The 23,371-nt window shown below is 46.0% G+C and overlaps 1 protein-coding gene across 2 annotated transcripts in view; it reads left to right on the top strand.

Moving 5' to 3' along the window:
* The window catches only part of LOC138304105 (fer-1-like protein 4), a 1,042,026-nt gene that overhangs the window by 17,608 nt on the left and 1,001,047 nt on the right, over positions 1-23,371 (top strand). Inside the window, exon 2 of one of the 2 annotated variants that reach the window (XM_069243853.1) lies at positions 20,768-20,889. The exons of the other annotated variant lie outside the window; for it this stretch is intronic. The gene's annotated coding sequence lies outside the window, so the exon portion shown is untranslated. The remainder of the gene's footprint in view (positions 1-20,767; positions 20,890-23,371) is intronic. 2 annotated transcript variants of the gene reach the window in all.

Genomic DNA, 23,371 nt, shown 5'->3' with positions numbered 1-23,371 from the left:
ATGCCAAGCACCAATGCTGGACACCGCCGTGCTAAGGCTCTGCTCCTCTGACTCCTTTCACCCGACTCACTGATTTGAGCTCCTCCCACACGTCGTGCGTACTGCGTCCTCAGTAAAACTGCTGCCCTTAAGAGCCCTGCCCTCCTCCTAGCCAGGCACTTGGAGCCTGACTCTGATTCAGTATCCAATCCTATTCAATGCCAGCAGGCTATCCTCTGCAATATTTCATGACATTCGATTGAAGCCTTTGATAATGAGCATACAAAGTCTGTGCTGGCATATCCAGATTTATTGCAGCAGCATTACAATTCCAGTCTGATTCATACATACCTTCTTTTCTTCCACAATATTATTTTGCTTGTATAAATCTACATGTACTTATTTTTGGCACAGTGATCATGTGATCCATGGTTACCACAGACCAGTGCATTCCACTCTCCCTACATTTCTCTGATATAACCTTGTCTGGAGTTATAAATCCATTCAGTAGCTTTGTTCATTTTGTTATATTTAAGTTACCTTTTTGTCTCATCTGCCACAAATTAATCAATCTTTGTTTGGCATCAGCGGCGGCTGCTTCAAATCTCAAGGGGAGGGGCGGGCTGGTGGTGGGGAGGGACAGGAACGAGGGGGGGATAAAAAATAATGAAAAAAACCTTACCTTTTCCCACTGCTGCAGCCTCCTGCTGCCACTCTCCTCTGCTTTTCATCTGGTGTCCCTGCATTCACTGAGACACCACCACAGGCTCCTCAGCAATCCCGGTGCTGCTTTTATGCTGAACCTAGCATGAAAGCAACATCAGGATTAGTCTGAGCAGCCTGGACTGCCCTGGGGTCTGTGCAGTTTCTCCAGCCCGGCTGTTCACCACAGCCGGGTTGGAGAAACCTAAGGGCACATTTGTGTTTGGCCGACCTAAGACGGCCGGCCAAACACACATGCGTAATTTGGTGCTCTCTCTCCCCTATCCCCCTTCTCCCCTTTCTTCCCCCTCTCATTGCCCAGCCCTGTGCCTCCCTTCACATGCTGCTACTTGAGCCAGCAGCTGAAAGATAAAATGATAAAAAATATCGTTTTATTTTTTAGCTCCTGGCTTAGCCAAGGTGGCAATACTCCTTTGCCATTGCGAAGTAGCCGCCCCTGTTTGGCATGAATATTTTGAAAAAAATCCTGCTGTGTATTTGGAATTTTAGCACACTGGTGTGGTGGCAAATGTTTCTCTTTATCCATCTTATAATTTGAGAATTATGCAAAGGAGAGAGAAGGCTGTTACTATTGCTTGGTACTAGGTTCCACCACATTTGGATGAAAAAGTAGTAGAAACTGGAAGACTCACAATTGTTAAGGTTCCCAAAAATGTTGTTACAACATAGAGGGCCTAGTAGCTTACAATGGGTTGAAATTCAATGGGCGAAGTTCTTGAGTTGAAAGGATAAACATTGATTAGCTGCTGCAGATCCTCCTCTCCGTTAGTACGTACAATAAATTAAATATGAAAAATTCAATTTTTGAGAATATATGTGTTTCTTATTACACAATAAGAGGTCAAATTAGACATTTATGCACACTCATATGTTTCATCATAGTTTTTTAAAATTTTATTTTAGAGCCAACGATTTTCTAAAACTGATTTATAAATCTGCTTCCTGCCATTGATTCTATTGTTTTGTGTTAATATGTTCTGACTAATAATTGCCAGGGCAGCAATCACAGGTAGCAGGTTTTATGAGAAGACAACATTCCGGCGATCTAAAGTAAAGAATAAACAGTTACTGATGTTGAGTTCCCCAAGGCTAGATAACAATTGTTGTAAAATAGGTATAAACTGATAACTGTTGTTTAACTTTTTTCTTTTTTTTAAAAACATCAATTAAGGTATATTATTTTTATTCTCTACTAAATTAAATGCTCATGATGAAAGCTAAATGTAAACTCAAAGGACCAAACTAGGACTTTCCACAACAGTAGGAGTCATGGGAGCGACTAACATTTATATGTCACAATAGGTGTGGCAACAAGGTGGAGATCCTCCCTCGAGTAGAAAGAAAGAAAAGACAGAGTCAATAAGCTAGGGGCTTATGGATATATTCACACACCTCATAAATAGGGACGATGCCAAGGAATGTAATAGAAGACATGCTTTTAAATTGCTGTGAATTACCAAAATAACATACCGTTTACTATTTTTGGCATTCATCCTTGTTTGTAAATGTTGCAGTCTTGAGCACACTCTATGATATGTCTTTATCGGATTACTGCCGAGATATTGACCTGACCATAAAAGTGGCAGATGGTGAACTGAGCTGGAACTGGAAACATTTCAGAATGGGGTGCTGGCCTATGGCATCTGTTTCCTAAAATCACAAGGCTTTTGAAAGATCTTGGTGTTGATACATGTGATTTTAGCAAATTAAAAAAAAAACTTCTGCGGGAGAGTATGGGGTAATGTCGCATATATCTTTGTGTGTTGAAATAAGGCCCAGTGGAGCATATATGTTGTAGTTTTATATAGCATGAACACTGTCCCAAGAGCATTGGAATGCTTTACATGAGCACCAGATTGCATAAAAAAATGTCAAGTTCATTTTAATTTCAGCACAGCAGCTTAGGTGATTTGCCCAAAGCCAAGAACAAGACTTGAACCTGACTCCCCAGATCCAAAGTGGGTAGCACTGGCTGTTAGGCCACATCCTTATTTCCCAATTCATGTCTGAAAGTCATGCACAAGTGGTATGCTTGTGTGTGATCATGTGTAATTAGCACATTCCCAGCTGAAATGGCTTTGTGCAGTATAATAACAGTAGGAAAAAATACTGGATGGTTCACCCAGGGTCTTGCTTAGCAATACTTGCAAGGGTTTGTTTCCATCAGATCAGACTTCAGAATTACAAAAATATATAAAATATGCCTAATATGTTCCTTTCTAACTGCTGAAATATGTGTGCAGTTCCTTTACCGGTATTTAACTGTTATTGTGTGTTAGAGATGGGGTCTCTAGTTGGCAGTCAGTTTACACCCTGTCCAAGTAGTGACCCTCACTCTAGTCAGGGTAAGGGAGTCACACTCCTAAGATACTCCCCCCTGCTCACCCCCTTGGTAGCTTGGCTCAAGCAGTCAGGCTTATCTCAGAGGCAATGTGTTAAGAAGTTGTACCCACACACAGTAACACAGTGAAAACACTACAAATGGACATCACACCAGCTTAGAAAAATAGCCAATATTTATCTAAGTAAAACAAGACCAAAACGACAAAAACACAACATACACAAGCACAGATAGGACTTTTTAAAGATTACATTCCAATAAAGTGCTTTAGAAACACACTATCTCCAACTGGTGCTATTACGATGGCGTGACAAAGTCGTTCCCAACAGTCCAACGCCACTTGCGAGGGAGTGCGGCACCAGTCATGGAGTCAAACGGACCCCAGGTACAGTACCTTAGAAACAAGGCAGAGTCAAAGATGTGGCATGGAGTCAGAGAGGTGAGGCGTTGCTGGAGTCAGTGCGGCGTCGGCGCGTACTGCTACACAGGAGGTGAGGCGTCGGTTCCTTCCTGCTACGCAGGGGAGGTGAGGCATTGGTTCCTTGTGGAGGTGAGGGAGTGTTGGCGGCTAGGCATCAGTTCCTTATGATCCGGCGGAGTCGATGAGTCCAGAGGGTCAGAACATGATGAGGTGACTTCGCATTTTTGAGGTCACACCACAGGGACTCATGATGTTGCGGGACTCCAGAGGTGCTGCGGCGGCATCGGGCCTGAGGTGTTGGTTGCGGTTGTCGCATTTCAGCGTGGACCATGTCCTTGGGTGTAGGCAATGGCTCCAGTTCTGTGGTCGTCTGGAGTCAATGTGCATGTCTCTTCTTGTTTTATGCCAGATTTCATTCCCAAGGGCCTGAGAAGTGGAGTAGACAACGTTTGGCAAATCAGGGTCCTCAGCAAGAGAACCAAGTGGCTGACAGGTGAATTCCTTGATGTCCCTGAGACTTCTTAACAGGCAAGTTCAGTCCAAGCCCTTGGAGAAACTTCACAAGCAAAATACACAGCAAAGTCCAGTCTTTGTCCTTTCCAAAGCAGAAGCAGTAACTGCAGGCCAACCCAGCAAGACACACACAGAAAAGGGGCAGTACTCCTGCTCACAGGTCTTCAGCTCTTCTCCGTGGCAGGCCTCCTCTTGATCCATAAGTGTTCTAAAAGTCGGGGTTTTTGGGTCTAATACTTATACTTGTTTCTGCTTTTGAAGTAGGCAAACTTCAAAAGAAAGTCTTTGTAGTGCACATGACCCTGCCTTTCCTGCCCTGGTCCAGACACACTCCAAGAGATTGAAGACTGCATTGTGGAAGTGTAGGCACAGCCCTATTCAGGTGCAAGTGTCAGCTCCTCCCAACACTCTAGCCCATGAAGACCCATCAAGATATGTAGGACACATCTCAACTCCCTTTTTATGACCGTCTAGAGTGAATTCACAACCAGCCCAACTGTCATCCTGACCCAGTCGTGTATTCCCAAGCCAGGCAGAGGCACAGAATGGTTAAGCAAGAACATGGACACTTTCTAAAAGTGGCATTTTCAAACACACATTAAAAACCACTTTCACTAAAACACGTAGGCCCAATTTTAATAGAAGTGGTGCTGTATTATATGCTGTATCCAATACAGTGGTTCTTGTCCCTAATATTTAATTATTATTAGTAAACCATGCACAGTAGCATTAAGTGGGTACTCCAAAAGAATGTACAAAGAAAGAGACATTTCTCGATTTATATTACACAGGTTAATTTAATATGCATAACCAAACATATATGTTCATACAGCAAAAAGAAATCCCATTAATTCGAACCTGTGACATAGACCACATCCATAAGACAACATGATCCACAAAACAAAAATAAGAACAGGTTTAAAAAAAAATGCCATGAGTGACTCCACAGAAGGTTATAAACCATGTCCATTTTGTCCTAAAAGACATGGCAATTCGAGTTCATTATGGCTCAGTCAATGACATTTTGACACTGTGTAATTTGGGGTCTCATCAGGACAAAGTGATTGGTGCAGGGACACCTCTTCACAGAATAAAAGTGATATCCACCATGCGCACATCCGAACATATCTATGTACTTATATTCACAAGGGAAAGCTGTATGAAACTTTCCCTACGAGCTTGGCATTTAAAGTGTGAAAACGCTTATTTTAGCAGAATGCCAAATGTTTATTTCCCGTCAAACACGATCTAACAAAAATGTTTGAGGATCAAATTGCTCCATGTCGTCTAAAGGGAAAAACTGCAGGAGTGCCCAATCGCACCTCACAAAGCGCAATCCATTAAATCATGCACAATAAGGGCCACAATTGCCCAACGAGAAAAGTGGGACCACACAATGTTCTCACCGCTTCAGCCTCCTGGCATCCATTATGCCTGGCACATCTATAATGTGGCGCAAGGGGTTACAAAGTGGCTCAATGCATGCATTGCACCACTTTGTAAATCTGACACAGCGACTTTGGCCTCGTTGAGCCACATTAGCGTAACAAAATGATGCTCAAGTGGCACAAGGAGGTGCTAGGCCCACTTAAATCTGTACCGTAGTTTTAAATTGTGAGTTCAGATAACCTAAACTCCATATCTCTATCTGCTCCAAATGGGAACTTGTGCTTAAGAGATATTTTAAGGCAATCCCAATGTTAACCAATGGGAGAGATAGGCCTTGCAATAGTGAAATCCAAATTTGGAAGTATTTCACTATCAGGACACGTAAAGCACACCAATACTTGTCCTACCTTTTAAATACACTGCACAATGCCTATGGGGCTACCTTAGGGGTGCCTTACATGTATTAAAAGGGAAGGTGTGAGCATGCCAAGTGGGTGCACTTGCCAGGTCGACATGGCAGTTTAAAACTGTACACACAGACACTGCAATGGCAGTTCTGAGACATATTTACAGGGCTACTCATGTGGGTGGCACAATCAGTACTGCAGGCCCACTAGTAGCATTTGATTTAAGGAAAAATGGTGCACTATACTAGGGACTTACTTGTAAATCAAATATGTCAATCATGGATAACCAATCATAATCACAATTTACACAGGGAGGACTTGCATTTTAGCACTGATTAGCAGAAGTAAAGTGCCCAGAGTACTAAATCCAAAACCAGCAAAAATAAGCTCCACCGCACAGTGAAAAATACAGGAGGCAGAGGCAAAAACACTGAGAAACCACACCAAGGATGCCAGGTCTAACATTGTGTGTTACAAAAAATAACAGTCTATAGTCTTTCCCCTGTGTCTCTGTGTACCCCAGCAAGATTTTCACATAGTTGACTTTAAAAACTCCTTTCACTTTGCAATCAGAGAAAGGAAAGTAAACACCAATCCCAGTGTTAAAAGCATAAGCAGCAATTTGACAGTAGGCATAGACTGACATTTGACCTCTGTCTTTGAAGCACAGTAAATGTGATAAGATAAATACAAAATGTAAATGCATCTATATTTATTGCCCATTAATGGCCCACCAGAAATTGTCTGACTTTGCATTAGAATGATTTTAAGCATTTAAACATTTCAGCAGTTATTATGAAAATCACAGTAAAAGTTCAATAGTCCCCAATCATATTTCTCACATGTCCCTATCCTACTAATCTAAAATTAGGGATGGGCGGATATTGCAGAGTTTCACTCTGCAGAATTTCGCAGAGTTACAGAAAAATTCTGTAAGATCCCATGGAATTCTGCCAACGGGCGGAAGGTATGGAGCCTACATTATAATTTAGCAGCGGTAGTGTGAGCAGGGCTGAAAATCAATGCGAACAGCACCATGCCTCGTGAAGAGCACCTAGCCAATCGAGTTGATTTTGCTGCCTCTTGAGTAGAAAATCTACTCGAGTGGCAGCATATCTACTAGGACGGCAGCCCTCTGATCATGACCACTTGTGAACACCACTGACCGGTCACATTAGAAAATCGCACTAGGGACGCCAAGTTTCACTCATGCTTGCCAGCTCACATATTCTAGAAGCTCACAGGAAACAAATTCCATCACGTGGTGAATGGCGGACTCTGGCCAAAACTAAACGTATATTGGCCAAAATTCCACCAGTTTCATGGGCACAACAGAATATTTCGCCCACCCCTTTCTCAAACCTACTTAAGTGGTAATCAGCCACTTAACAGCATGGTTATTTTAGCTCCATAAGATATGCAAAGTCATGTAAGACCTCCCCATGTAAATTATTGTGCCATCTGGCCAGAAGTCAGAACACCACATTTCCGCTTTCCCTTCAGCAACAAGTCTATGTTTTCCACCTAGTCCTAACACCGGTGTCTCATAAACCTTTGATTAGTATGGTGTTCTGTTGAGCGTGGAGATGTATCATTAGCCAGGATAGTAGTTCAAAATATATGCAGAAGTTAAAATTTTCTTTCTGCTTCCTATTATATAGAACTTGAAAGGGCATCTTCCTTTATAACTGTATCTCACCTTCTACAAAATTTTCCTTCTCTGCTTTGTAGCACAACTGTTATGAAGAAGCATGGCAATCTAAGCACATATTTTAGTAGCTGCACAAAAACATGGTAGCCCGCTTTCTAGCCCCTACACTCGCACCATACACACTGCATATCTGTAGCACAAACAGTGAACAATTTAGCCCACAACCAAATTTGAATTGCAGTTGCGGGTCACTGAGGAGGCGTGGCGGTGCACAAGGGGGATGGAGGAGGTGGGGGAGAGGGGTACACACCACTACACCTAACACAAAAAAAATATAAAAAAAAACACTTACCCCCGCTTTCGCTACGCGATGTTCCTCTGCTCTTCTGTCTCCTCCAGCACAGGCTCTGAGCCTGCCCTGCAGCCTATCCTGACGCTGCTCAGAGCAGCATCAGGATTGGCTGGGAGAGCCCAGCCAGGGCACTCCCAGGCATACTGGGAGCCTGTGCAGGCTCTCTCCAGCCCAGCAACACAGTTGCTGGGTTGGAGAGACCCTTTTGCGCATGTGTGTTTGGCCGGCCTGAGATGGCTGCCCAAACATGCATGTGCAGTGAGGGGTAGTGCTAAGCACTCCTCCTCACACTCGTAACCCCCGTGTCCCCACCCCTTTCTCCCAAAAAGTACAATAAACATAGGGCCAAATTGATACTTTTACAAGCAAAACTGTGTTAGTGCAATTTTGCGTGTAAAAGTATAGCACCGGCTATCACCATTCCTGGAAGCCGGCCGGGCACCATGTTTATGGAATGGCATTAGCCGGCGCTAATGCCCTGTTAGTGTCCATGAAAAAGGATGCTAACCGGGTAGGGGAGGCATAGGGGAAACCGGAGCTTGTGCGCTGAATAATGGCGCTACCCTGTTTAGAGGCAAAAAAATGTCTTTAAGAAGTGTAACGCCATTTCCTGGCGCACAACCCCCATGGACATGGCTCCTGTCTTAGTAAAGACAGGAGCCATGCCCACCACCCCAATGGCCATGCCCATGGGATGAATGCCCCCTAGGTATGGCCATTGGGGCCAGTGCCATGCAGGGGGCCCAAGTCAGGGCCCCCGAGCAGGTAAAAAATAAAAAATAAAAATACTTACCATGACTTAACTTGGATGGGTCCCCCCTCCTGTGGTTTCCCTCTGGTGTGGGTGAGGGTGTCCCTGGGGCCAGGGAAAGGCTCCTATGGGCTCGTTCCATGGTCTCTGACCATGGAAAAAGGCCCACAGGTCCCCTAATGCCTGGCCTGACCCAGGAATTAAATAAGCAAGCTTAGCACCAATATGTAAGGCCCTCATCCCCCTGTGCTAGATTTTAGCACGGGGATAAATATGGCGATAAGGCCATATTGTTATTTTCTGCATGGTAACACCTACCTTGCATCTCATTGATGCAAGGTAGGTTTCCACGGCTCCATACACAAACTCCATAACTTTGGTGTAAACCCCATAGCTGTGGGATGACGTAAGGAGGGAGATCAAGGCTGAGGCTTTGGGGGAGACCTAGGAGCAAGTGGTAATATGGTACAGAAGCAGGAGAATGAATTTCATAAAAAGTTACATTAGACATATCAAGAGGCTGAAAGTTTGTTGCAGGATCAACAAAACACCCTGCCCACAATAACAAACAAGCACATCACTCATCATGGATTTACTCCTCCCATCCTGCACTGTCACCTGTGCCGAAACTCAAATGGGCATATCACTCACTCTGCACTCACATCACTCACCCTGCACTCACTCCTCTCACTCTACTTTCACACATGAAAGCCTCTCCCCCTGCACTCACATAGACACTCCTTGCACTGACATCTCTCAAACAGGCACATCACTAGCCCTGGGTTTACACCACTCACTCTGTACTCCCTCCTCTCACCCTGAACTCACATGGACACAGCCCTCAGCTTGCACTCACACAAGAACTCCATTTACCCATCACTTGTACACACAGACACAATGGTCTGCCAGAACTCTCAGGGGCACACCAATCACCCTGCACAACTCCTCTCACCATGCATGCACCAGTTACTCCTGCAGCTCGCCCTTCAGTCTCACTGCTCACCCTGCACTCACACAGGCACACTGGTCACCCAGCCCTCAAACTCCTCACCCTGTATTTACACTGCTCACACCACTCACCTTGTGCTAACTCCTTCACTGTGCATTCAATCCTCTCAGCCAGGATTCTCATGGGCACGCCTCTCACCTTGCACTGATTCTGCTTGCCCTGCACTCAGATTGGAACACCTTTCACCTTACACTCACGCCACTCATGCTGCTCTTACTCACACTATTCACCATCATACAGAACTTACATGAGCACATCTCCCATGCTGCACACATACGCATAACCCAACTCTCATGAATATACACATATTTCTATAAAGGCAGTCACAGAATACCTGCTCTTTCCCTAGTACTAGATGCCTAGTCTATTCCATCTGCAACTACCGGGATGGTGCAAGAGGGGAGAGTAGACTGCAGATGTGGGATAACGCGAGAAGGGAGACCAGGGCTAAGGCTTTGAGGGGATTGTGTTGCGATTGAGGATCAGTCTGAGGCTATGGAGATGAGCGAATGGTAATGCGGTATAGGAGGAGAATGTAGGCAAAGGCTGCAGAGGGAGTAGCAGGCACAACAGGCTAAGGATAATGACAGAGGGTGTGTGCTGGTGAGGAAATTGAGTGAGGACTTCAGGCCAGCGGTGTGTTGTGGGTCAGGGAAGCAGAACTTGCTCCAGAGGAACATTTTAATTATGCACCTGGGCACCATTGACCTGGATAGGAGGGTGCTGTTTTTGCTGCCTCTGAAGCCATGATGTAGATTAGCATTTGGACCCCGCTGGTCTGCATGGTGGTAGTGCTCTGTGGAGGCAGGAGATCTGTCTGAGGCTGTGGTATGGGCACCTGCTTCTGTAGGACATAGAACACTGGGACTCAAGACCCAACAATATTTTGACTAAGAGGCTAGGGCTCTTGAAAGCACACTAAAGCCTGTGCTGTGCATGGGAACATGGAACCCAGCACTGAGGTTTTCTGTTTGAGGTTTTCTGTTCGTCATGTCAATTAAGACACGTTCAGTGGCTGCTGCTACACAGTGTGAGCATAGGAAGAGTGAGGGTTGTGGGTGGTGCTATAACAGTGGCCCTACAGCCCTTCAGGGATTTCATTGTGGTAGCCAGTCATGTTTATGGCAAGCTCCAATGTTTTGAAGGAGTTTGAATGGTTGCCAGTTATCAGCTGAATTCCGACATACTTGAAATGCAATCTTCACATTTTCACAATTTCACTGATTAATTGATTATTTCCAAAAATATAGGCTGAAAATCACAAACTGAATTTCGTTTTTCAAACTTTTTGCAAAAATACCCATTGTCTTGTATGATGCTTTCAGCTCTTCATGGCTTTCCATTCACCATAATACTTCATTCTAAAACATGTATGCCGTGATTTATACTTTTTTTTGCGCTGCATTACGGTCATTTTTTTACGCAAAAGCGGTGCCAACTTACAGAATACAAATGTATTTTGTAAGGTTGTGCCGCTTTTGCGTAAAAAAATGACCGTAATGCGGCGCAAAAAAGTATAAATCTGGCCGTAGTTTTTTTCACATTGTAAATTGTGCGTGAAAATCACAACATACAAAGGGGCATATTTATACTCCGTTTGCGCCGAATTTGCGTAGTTTTTTTCGACGCAAATTCGACGCAAAACTAACTCCATATTTATACTTTGGCGTTAGACGCGTCTAGCGCCAAAGTTCATGGAGTTAGCGTCATTTTTTTGCGTGAACACCTTCCTTGCGTTAATGATATGCAAGGTAGGCGTTCCCGTCTTAAAAAATTACTGCGATGCATATGCGTCGTATTTATACTCCCGGGCAAAAATGATGCCCGGGAGTGGGCGGGTCTAAAAAACCTGCATTTGCGCCGGATTTTAGCGCCTGGGTCAGGGCAGGCGTTAAGGGACCTGTGGGCTCAGAATGAGCCCAGAGGTGCCCTCCCCTGCCCCCAGGGACACCCCCTGCCACCCTTGCCCACCCCAGGAGGACACCCAAGGATGGAGGGACCCACCCCAGGGACATTAAGGTAAGTCCAGGTAAGTATTATTATTTTTTTTTTTTTGTGGCATAGGGGGGCCTGATTTGTGCCCCCCTACATGCCACTATGCCCAATGACCATGCCCAGGGGACAGAAGTCCCCTGGGCATGGCCATTGGGCAAGGGGGCATGACTCCTGTCTTTGCTAAGACAGGAGTCATTTCAATGGGGGATGGGCGTCGTAAAAAAATGGCGCAAATCGGGTTGTGACGATTTTTTTGCCTCAGCCTGACTTGCACCATTTGTGGACGCCCATACGCCATTTTCCCCCTAGGCCGGCGCTGCTTGGTGTACGTCGTTTTTTTCAACGCACACCAGACAGCGCCGGCGGCTAACGCCGGCTAACGTCATTGAATAAATACGGCGCCCGCATGGCGCTTCAGAATGGCGTTAGCCGGCGCTAATCTTTTTGGCGCAAAACTGCGTTAGCGCAGTTTTGCGTCAAAAAGTATAAATATGGCCCAAAGTGTTTCTGGATAAAAAGCAATGGTTGCCAAAGGAGCTAATAATTTCATAAGATCAATTGGATGCTGTGATATTAAATTTTAGAAAGTGGAGTAGCTCATATCCAGTACATACATGCTCTGTAGAGCTATTTTAGGAAATCCACTTTTTAACTCACATCACAAGAAGTTATAACTTATAACATGTATTGAGAAGCAGTGTGTTGTGATTTTTGAACAGTGTATAAAGGAAATGTTTTTACTAAGCTTCACTAAAAGGAACGACAGGTATAGCAGGGGCAGCAGCAATGCAAGCTTTTTTTTTTACATAATACAAGCAGATTTGACCAGTGGGAGTGAGAGTGTCAGTTTGTGTGTGTATGTGCGCCTGTCTTTAAGTGACAGTGTACTAATGTACAAAATATTTCAAGAAATATAGTGAGAATGAGAGTGTTTAAAACTGTGTAGGAGAATCAGTGTATGTGTACGTATGTTTTTATATGAGTCTATGCGTGTTGTGCTTGCAAACGTGGTGCTGGTCTGGCATATGGGAGGTTATTCTTGCCTTATGGACAAGAGCACTAATAGCATATGGATGGGAGATGTTACCCATGGCAAAATATAAGAACCTGACATTCTGTAAGTAATTTTTTCATAACAAATTTTGATTACATTTTTCATCACGTAAACAATGAAGTATACAGGCCATATGTAGTTGTTGCTGTTCATTACAAGAATATAAAGCATAGTTATCAAACAACACCTATGACAGTTCTAGATAGTTCATACCACCGTAAACAATGTAGTCTTACAGAATTTGCCCCAGCCATTTCCCCCAGACACAACTGTGTTTGTTGGGTCAACCCCTGGCCTCATAGACTGACTTCTCCTGTTGGTCACACCAATCAACCCCTTGGCGCTACTTTGACAGATTTGGAGGGGCGCATGGGTCTTCCAGTGGGCAGCGATGTCTCACTTGGCGATTAGTAGGGCTGTTCCTAGAAACATCTTGTCAGCTCTTGTGCCTTTTGCCCCCTCCTGAACCCCTAACAAACTCAACAGAGGGGATAGTGGAACTTCCCACCCCAGTGTCTCGGTGAGTTCTGTTGTTATAAAGGACCAGTAGCTTTGGATCTGAGGGCATACCCAGAACATATGGTAAAATGGGCCGGAGTGGCATCACACCAGGGACAACCAGGTTTTGAGAGGAGACCCGCTTGATGCGATCTCAGTGGTGAAATGTAAGCATGATGTAGATAGTAAGATTGAATCAGTCGCAAACGGGAGGAGATAGTGAGGGTTCTTGGTGCCATCAAGGCATCCATCCACTTGTCCTCCTCAAAGGGCCACATCCTGTCCTCCTAGAGAATCCTGAGTTGGTCCAAATCACCCAAGGTATTTATGAGAAGTGTATGGTAGACTTGAGATATCTTTCTCTTGCCCAATGCCCCAGTAAGGAATCTACGGGATTGAATCCCAGAAGGGTGGCGGTGTGGGGGACTTGAATGAGGAGGGCATGGGGCATTTGCAGATATTTATTAAATTGTGTGGTTGTGAGTGCATAGTCATGTTGGAGGTCTTGAAATGACTTCATGTGCGTTCCCTACCAAACGTCTCCCAGTTGTGACAGTCCAATGAGGTCCCATGTTTCAAAGCCCTGTAGCTTTGCAGATTCACTTAGCCAAGTTTCATGCCAAAGAGAAGTTTGTTGAGTGAGTTTATTCAGCCAGTGAATGTGTCGTAAGGCAGCCCTCCAGGTGGACAGGACTATTTCAGTGATGAGGGCTGTGTTTTGAGGGCTCGGGGATCCATATAACATGGACAGGATTTGGGATAAACCCATAAGGGGCAGTTCTAAGCAATAAGTGGGATCTGTCCAACCACCATTAAACTAGTCATGTATTACGATAAGATGGGAGGCCAAGTATTATAGGTACAAGTTAGTCATCCTTAGGCCTCCCTCATATGGGGTATGTTGGCAGGTTTAAGGGCAAGAATGAAGTTGCCATTCTAACTTGGAACCAAAATCACATTTGGGTTATGGTGAGAGGAGTATTTTGGAACACGAAGAGAAATCGTGGCAGGATCCTCATTTTGTAGAGACCAATGCGCCCCATTACATTTAGTAGGAAGGATTGCCACTTAGTTATATCTTGCTTGGTCTTCTTCACCAGTCGTTCCAGGTTTAGGTTCCGGGTGAGTTCTGGATGTAAAGTCACCCAGATACCTAGATATTTGATGCTAAGTCTACAGAGGGGGATATTGGTTTGGCAATCGAAGCAGTCCCTGGTATGGGTTCAGAGCATCAGTACTGATTTAGAGGGGTGCATTCAGAGGCCCGATGCTTCTTCAAAGCATTTAAAGAGGTGAAGACATCGGGGACCCGTGATGGCCGGATTGGCCAGGTAGAGGAGGATGTTGTCTGCAAATATTGCAGTACGATCTTCCATCCCTTCTCCCCGTTTCCAGCCTTGTATCGGAACGTAGTTACGGATCAGATGTGCTAGTCGCTCAATTGCGAGCGCAAGGAGTAGAGGGGATATGGGACATCCCTGTCTGGTTCCCCGTCTGATAGGGAAGTCACATAATAGGCTGCCATGTATTTGCACTGGTGGTGTAGTGTTAGAATAGAGGGCCTGGACAAGCATACGAAAATGAGGTCCCACGCCTCAGAACTCCCCCCAGATATCCACAGTCCACTGTGTGAAACACCTTCTCAAAATCGAGAAACGTAATGCCAGATCGGAGTTGAGGCGTTGTCGGTGGGCCAGGGCCATGTGAAGGTGCTGGAAGCAGTGTCTCGTACTCCATGGTTGCATGAAGCCACATTGATCGTGATGTATTAAGGTGGGGACGACACTTTTGAGTTGAGTGGCTAGTATAGCGGCACATATTTTAACCTCATAGTTAATGAGAGAGTTAGGATGATAAGCTGAGCAAGAGGTAAGGGGAGGTTGTGATTTTGGTATCACCACAATTGTTGCTGTGTCTAGTTCGGGTGGTAAAGTGCCTTTTTGTTCCACTTCCTTATTGGGAGCTAACAGTTTGTGGACCAGAAGCTCTCTGAAGGAATTGTAATACTCGTTTGGGAAGCCATCAGGACCAGGAGTCTTCCCAGAGGCCATTGCGGATAAGGCTGAGGTTATTTCTGCACCGGTGAGAGGTTCATCTAATGTCTGTGCCTCTTTTTGGGATAGTCTGTGAAGAGATAGGTCCATGAGGAATTGCACTGAATAGTCTGTGTTTTCTTTATGTGGGGCTGCGTAAAGATTATGGTAATAATGGGTAAAGGTTTTCACTATTTACGGCAATGTGTGTAGTATGTTGCTGTCGTCATCAATGATTTCAGGTCTAATCCTGGTAGTTTGGTGGTGAGAGACAAGCCAGTACAGAAGCTTCCCATATGTATTATCCACAGCCATATATCTTGGCTGTCTTGGCTCTCGATATATGTTTAGCTGCTTCAAGTGATTGGCAACGCAGTTCGTTTCTTACAAGATCAAGCATACAGTTGTGTTTTTGCTTGGATCTTTGATGATTTCGGACTCCAGGCGGAGGGTGCAAGCCCCCAACTGGGTAATTTGGAGCAAGCAGGTGCGTTCGCACACCCGTAGATAGCTTTTGGCAAAGCCTCGCAGGGTTGTCTTACCGGCAGCCAATAGGGTGCCGGTAGAGGAGAGCAAGCCTTCATTGTTAGTGAAGTAGTTCTGACGTTCCACACCAAGGGCGTGGGTGTATATTTTGCCTTGCAGGTACCAGGAATTGAGTCGCCATAGCGGGCGTAGTCCACCCCCTGTGGGACCCAGGCGAAGATAGACTGGGGCATGATCAGAAATGCATCCCAGTAGAATTTGGATCTGGGGGACGCAATGGAAGTCTAATGCCGGCATAAAGATCAAATCAGTGTGTGATTGGGTGTGGTGGACTGCAGAGGTGTGTATGTATTGTGTTTGCCTTGGGTGACATGTTCACCATATGTCACATAGACCAAGTGAGGAGGCCTAGTCAGAGAGATGTACAGTGTTAGTGCAACGAGTTGTGGAAGGGGGTCTGGAATCATCCATTTTTTGAGCTAAGACCGCATTAAAGTCTCCCCCTATCATGGTCAAGTCTTGTGAGAGATTTACCAAGTGTGTCAAGAGGTTTTGGAGGAAGGCATCAAGGGCCACTGGAGGGGCATATGTGCTCACAATGTTAGGGGAGTGTACCTCAAGTGTGCCTGTGAGGATTAGAAAGTGACCTTGAGGGTCTTCGCAGGAGACCACCATAAGAAATAACTTTTGTAGTAATATGACTTGAGCCTCTAGTATGCCCCACTTGATAGACCCTGCTGTAACCTTTATGTGCCAAGAATGGGTAAATCTCTTGTAGCATTCGGACATCTGGAGAGTGCTAGGGCACAAAGGAGAGAACTGCTGTTTGTTTCACACAATGCAACAGGCCATTAACATTCCAAGAGAGTGTGGTCGTTCTTAGTAGTGCAGGTGGGGGAGGTTCAGGGCATCACCTCTTGTCCAGCAATTAGTGAGAAGGGTAGTAATGTACATCATTTGGTGCCATCGAGAACACTTGTTGTAGAGTAGGGTGAAGAAATAAAGTGCCTGTATCTAATTAAGTCCTGAAAAAAAGTTCGAGATATAACGTAAAACTAAGAACATATAGAACATGAAGGGCCATATTTATACTTTTTGACGCAAAACTGCGCCAACGCAGTTTTGCGCCAAAAAAATTAGCGCCGGCTAACGCCATTCTGAAGCACCATGCGGGCGCCGTATTTATTGAATGACGTTAGCCGGCGTTAGCCGCCGGCGCTGTCTGGTGTGCGTTGAAAAAAACGACGTACACCAGGCAGCGCCGGCGTAGGGGGAAAATGGCGTATGGGCGTCCACAAATGGTGCAAGTCAGGCTGAGGCAAAAAAATCGCCACAACCCGATTTGCGCCATTTTTTTACGACGCCCATCCCCCATTGAAATGACTCCTGTCTTAGCAAAGACAGGAGTCATGCCCCCTTGCCCAATGGCCATGCCCAGGGGACTTCTGTCCCCTGGGCATGGTCATTGGGCATAGTGGCATGTAGGGGGGCACAAATCAGGCCCCCCTATGCCACAAAAAAAAATTAAAAAAAATACTTACCTGGACTTACCTTAATGTCCCTGGGGTGGGTCCCTCCATCCTTGGGTGTCCTCCTGGGGTGGGCAAGGGTGGCAGGGGGTGTCCCTGGGGGCAGGGGAGGGCACCTCTGGGCTCATTCTGAGCCCACAGGTCCCTTAACGCCTGCCCTGACCCAGGCGCTAAAATCCGGCGCTAATGCAGGTTTTTTAGACCCGCCCACTCCCGGGCGTCATTTTTGCCCGGGAGTATAAATACGACGCATATGCATCGGAGTCATTTTTTAAGACGGGAACGCCTACCTTGCATATCATTAACGCAAGGAAGGTGTTCACGCAAAAAAATTACGCTAACTCCATGAACTTTGGCGCTAGACGCGTCTAACGCCAAAGTATAAATATGGAGTTAGTTTTGCGTCGAAAAAAACGACGCAAATTCGGCGCAAACGGAGTATAAATATGCCCCGAAATCATTACTGAGTCCCATCCCCCCAATGCCCACCCCACCCCGATCTTCCCTCCCAGAAGCATTTGTCTCCCTCTTAGAAAACTGTAACATAGAAAAAAGGACACTAAGTCAAAATAGGAGAGTGGTGAGCCCCTACTCTGTGAAGGAGAAATGTTGGCCATTAAAGTAGTTGTATAGTGATTATAATGTCGGGCTGCAGACAAATCGGATTCATCATTGCAGTCTATTGCCATCTATGATGTCTCATCAAGTAGTTCTTCACATGGTGATTGGTGGCCCTCTACATTAGGTTTTTGCTGGGCACTTACTGGAAATGTGGGGTCGCTGCCATTTTCGAGTAGATCGTGAGGAGTCATAATTGGGGCCATGGTGTCGCCGTCATGAAGTGGTCAGACGGCGCTGGGGTTTAGGTTTCAGTCCCTTGGCGAGTGTCTTTGGGCCACCAGAGAATTGTGTGAAAGTCCCCTCAATGTTTCAGCCAGAGCATTCCCCTGTAAACCATCTCCAGGCCAGTTTCAGTGAGTCAAATAAGTGGGTTTTATTTGGTTAAATCACTCTCAGTTTTGCAGGAAAGAGAAGGTCCTATTGTCCTCAGCTTTTGTTTGACCTCTGTGTAAGAGCGTAGCCGTTGTTGGACTTCTTAAGTATAGTCTTGGAAAAGGAGAAGTTTGGCATCCCCACAGTGGATTTTCAAAGGATTACGGGCCTCATGAAGAATGGTGTACCTGACTCTAAAGTTTAGGATGCAAGCTATCATCCGTCTGTGAGGAGTGCCAGGTGGTGGCTTGGGAGTTAAGGTCTGATGTTCTTGACTGCAAACCAAGACGACAAATGGTTAGGCGGCATCCAACTTTTTATCTAGGTTTCCAAGAACTCAGCAGCTTGTTGAGGTTCTGTCCCTTCAGGTATGCCAATCACATGCATGTTGTTGCACTGAGATCGTCCCTCTGTGTCTTCAGCATGCTGATGAAGCTCTGTTGTAGGCACGAGCAGGCTGGTCATATGAGTTTTAAGAGTTGCAACAACGTCTTCCACTGCTGAGAGCCCAGACTCAGCGTCAGTGATCCTGGCTGCAGCATTTCGAAGATCTTGTCAAAGAAAGGCCACATCTTCTTGTCAAGGGCAGCTGGTGACATTTGAAAGTGGTGAGGCATAAAAGTCTGGGTACGACTTTTATGTAGGAGTGAAGTGAGCAAGCTCAGTGGACAAATGTGGGATCCAGGGTGGGTCCTCCTCCCAAGACAAAAATTTAAAAAAGATTGACAAATGGTGCATTTGAAAGGAAATAAATTTAGTGAGAAAGCAAGATTTATAAAGCAGTGGGAATATATAGGCCCTCATGCTGATTACCCACCACTTCTCCACTCATACCTCCAGGGCAGTATGACCCAGCAGTCCACAGAGTACCGCGCCTGGCATTATGAGCCAGCCTACCGCCATGGTTTTCGTGGCATTAGCAACGCCATGAAAACCATGGCGGTAGGCTCTACAGGTGACAGGAAATTCCTTCATTGTCACTGGTAGGTGGCTCCCCCACAACACTCACCTGATGCCCCCCACATCCCCTCCATTCAAACCCACCCCTCTACCCACCCCCAATCCATACACACACCCCCACACCCCATGACATTCAAACTCACCCCATACATACACTAACCCCCAATCCGATACACACACACACCTGCAGACACACACGTAGCTGCCCCCACAGCCTCACATGCACACATCACCCCCTTCCCCTCACTCCCACTACAGTCACAGCGCCCCTCACCTCACCCTCATCCCCATATATACGCACACAGACACCCACACACACCATGCATACACCCATTCACTAAAACTGGCATACATGCATTCATATACACACTGGCATACACAAATTCATACACACACTCACACATTCATGCACACACTCACACACAACACCGCCCACCCCCCTCTCGTGTCGGAAGCCTGACTTACCTTGGTTGTGGATGGTCTTCTGGCAGGGAACAGGAAGGGGCGCTGCTACCGCCAGCAGCGCCCCAACAGCAGAACACCGCCAGTCCGTATTACTGCTCATAATATGGCTAGCTGCATTCTACTGGTGTGGCGGTACTTGTGGTAGCAGCGCCATCTTACCACCTTCCACCACCATGAGCACTGACGGATTTCCGCCCTTATTGTGGCTGAAGTCAGGCAGTGCTCATAATGTGGCGGACGGATGGTAGCCGCAGTGGCGGTATGTTTGTGGCTGTCACTGCAGCAGTAGGTGGTATTTACCGCCAATGTTGTAATGACCACCATAGTCTTGAAATACTAAACACATTAAAAACTGCCCCATGTCTTACTGCATTAATATGTTCACCCTTTAATGTGCAAATTGTACAATGCAACAACTTCAGGCCCTTTAAAGTGTGTGCTTACCCAGTGTCTTGCACTGCATGTGTCCTCACCTTTAGAAGAACATGCTCTAACCAGGCATCAGGAAGCACCTACAGCTGCTGGCTGCAATCAGTCATACAGAAATATGTGCAGACAGGTGTTTAACTGGGATGGAAAAAGTGGCCGCTCTCTAAAAGGTAACATGCAAAATACATTTCTGTGACTCCCATAGTGTGCCACCTGGCCTGTGTTTTGGTTTCTCTCTGAGATGTTATTGCATCCAGAAATACAACACAACAACTGAAATACACCTAAAACCTGTCAGTGTTGTTTGCTTTGTCAGTGGTTGTTAGGTCTTTAAGATAAATGAGTAACAACAACGATTAGTTATAAATATTTAACATTGGAAATGTTACAATTACATTGTGAGATTATTAATTAAATAATATTGAGGCCTGTGGAAGGAGTAGGGCCTTCAGTTAATGGTGCTGTATGTTAGATATGTTTGCCCTTTTTCTCTTCACATCTCGTCCATCTGCACATTTTCAACCTCCTCTCTCCTCTTCAGCACCCTCTTTTCACTCTTGCATTAATACACTTCCTTGGATCACCCTCATTTTCGCACCCAATACATACACTGCACTCATTCACGTTTAAGCAATTTATTTCCTTTTGCCTTCTAAACATTTTGACCTCTGTGCACCCCTTTCACACAAATTTACACTGAATTTCGGTTGTAACTGGAATACGTGACCATTGTTCTGTGTGTTCTGGAGAGGCGCCAACACACTGACAGGCACTTTGCTTTACTTTCAGCCTCAGCACCAGCGCTCTCAATCAAAGCCCTTCAGAAACACCTGGCATGAATCAAAGTATGCACTATGTAAGAGTCATACAATGCACAGAAACACAGCATGATTAAACAGCTAATTCTCTTGGTGAATGCAACATTAAGTAAGACGTGAAATAAGAGAGGGACTAAATCGCTTTTTAACATTTATTGTTTGTAGATCAGTCCATGTTTTTGGCAGTAATGCTAAGGGCATGATGTTCGGGCCAGTTTTAACGCCATACAGCAGATAACTGTCTCTACTCTAAGCATGTATTTCTCTCCTTGCTCTTGACTCTGATATTTGGATTACCTTCACAAGGGAACAAGAACCCCGATCGTCTTGTGGATCAATTTCACAAGGGAACAAATACAGCAGCTCCACTTCTAAAGGAGCCAATGATCTGCAGCCAGGGCCTGAGGTGTCACAATAGGGGACGTTAGTGTGACAAGGGTTCTCAGTACAATAAAAATAACTCAAGATTAGCATTACAACACTTACCGAACCCATGGTCTAAAAGCATCACTGGGCGATAGTAAATCCTGCTGTAGACCAAAATAGAAATGAAGGGCTTTAGAGCAGTTAGCCCTGCGTTGTGTGTCACAGTGTAGAAAGCTGATTACTGCCAGGCTTCCACCTCCTGCTTCAAGGTAGGGTGGGCCAGGCAGCCTGGGACAGACAGCCCAGACTTAAATGTATCCATTTGTTTAGAGTTACGATCGTTACAATCGCATCTTTGAACAAATCAATCTATTTATCAATTTTTGCCATGAATGTGTAGGAAGTTCAGAGGGGTGCAGCCCCTCAGCCCTAAAGGAGAATTCACCCCTGCTTCATGTACCTCGCCTATTTTAGTTTCCACCACTGCTTGAGAGGATTGAATCACCTGGAGGATGGTGGTGAGGTCGCTGGTTGGAACTGGTGGTTCCCCGTGCTATCTCCAGGCACGCTGACAATGGAACCTGTGACATATTGAGCCATGCAACGAAAGCCTTCTTCAGTTGGGGAGGAAGTATTGCACTTGGTACATTCAGTGCCTTGACACCAGGGCCCCTCACTGATAAACCCTATTGGCGTAAAATCAGGGTGAGGTGGACCTAGAGAGAGGCGGGATCCTGGCTCCACCAACACTCCACCACTCCCCTGGGCACTCAGGGGTCCTCCCGGAGCTCAGTGAGCTTTTCTTTCCCCCTCCTTGGGCACACTGGTGCAGTGACCTCCTCCCACTATGACACTGGCTGGGGGCTGCAGGCTCAGTATGAGAAAGAGCAGTGGCCACTGGGGCTGGAGCCCACCCGCATCGTCGGACTACTTGAGGGGGCGGTACAGCAGTTTTGGAGCTCCTTTCCACCCTAGCTGTCTCAGGTGAGGAGCGCTAGAGTTGCGGTAGGGAAGGCCGGCTGTAAGTGCGCATTGCACTCACCAGTGGGTCTCGACCCGCCCGAGGAGCCAGAGTGGCCTGCGATGTGCTTGGTATGCGGCACAAAAGGTGGGGGATCTCCCAAGGTAGTAGGATCCTGGTCTGTATATTCAGCAATGCGTGTCTCTGTCGATGAGGCCCTCCACGACCCAGAAGTACCCTTAGAGTGCGCCAGCCCCCATTTTGCTTCGGCTGTGCATATCACCAATTAGGGTCAGTAATTGGGGCGAATCTGCCAACAAGATCCGCTGAGGCAAGGGGCACACATAGTAGTTTAGTTTAGTTTAGTTTATAGATTTGTAGAGCGCATGGCTACCCGGGGGCATCCCAGCGCTAAAGTACACCATGAATGCTGGAAGAGCCAGGGGAAGCAGATTAACTGGGAAAGAGAATGGTTTTCAACTTCCTCCTAAAGAGAAGTTCAGAGGATTCCTAACGGCATTCAAAGGACAGGGCATTCCAGAGCCGAGCAGCCCTGATGGAGAACGAATTACCTCCCCATGATCTCTTGACCGAAGGGATGTAAACCTGTCGAGAAGAACCAGATCTAAGAGGTCTGAGGGGCGAGTAAAGAAAGATCCGTTTTCTAAGGGAAAGGGGACCCTTATTGTGTAAGGCTCTGTGAACAAGACACAGAGCTTTAAACTGAATGCGTTGCTTAATCGGGAGCCAATGAAGAGCTGCAAGTGCTGGTTTAGCGGAAAGATGCCTTGGGGTATTCATGAGAAGTCTAGCTGCCACGTTCTGTGTAACCTGCAGCCTCTTTATTACATAATCTGGAGAACTAAGATATAGAGAGTTCCCGTAGTCCAGGCGGGAGAGAACTAGGGCTGGTACAAGAATTCTTCTGGCAGCGAATGGCAGAAGTCCAAGAATCTTCCTGACACTTCTAATTAAGCCGAAGCAGATCGAGGAGATTCTTTTAGCTTGTGGCTCCATAGTTAAGCGTGGGTCAAGCAGAAAGCCGAGGCTTTTTACTTGTGTTATTGGAGGAGGCAGGCTGTTAAAAGCCTCAGAGTACATAGCCAGAGGGGCGGTAGGGGCGCCATTACCTATAATCATTACCTCTGATTTGCTGTCATTAAATTTCAGTTTCGACAGGGTCATCCAGTCCCCAATATCTTTCATGCAGTTGCCAGGTTGGCAGAGGGGGAGTCCCTGCTACTAGAG

The sequence above is a fragment of the Pleurodeles waltl genome, chromosome 7 (genome assembly GCF_031143425.1).
Source record: "Pleurodeles waltl isolate 20211129_DDA chromosome 7, aPleWal1.hap1.20221129, whole genome shotgun sequence".
Lineage (NCBI taxonomy): Eukaryota > Metazoa > Chordata > Amphibia > Caudata > Salamandridae > Pleurodeles > Pleurodeles waltl.
This window is presented reverse-complemented; position numbering and strand designations above follow the sequence as displayed.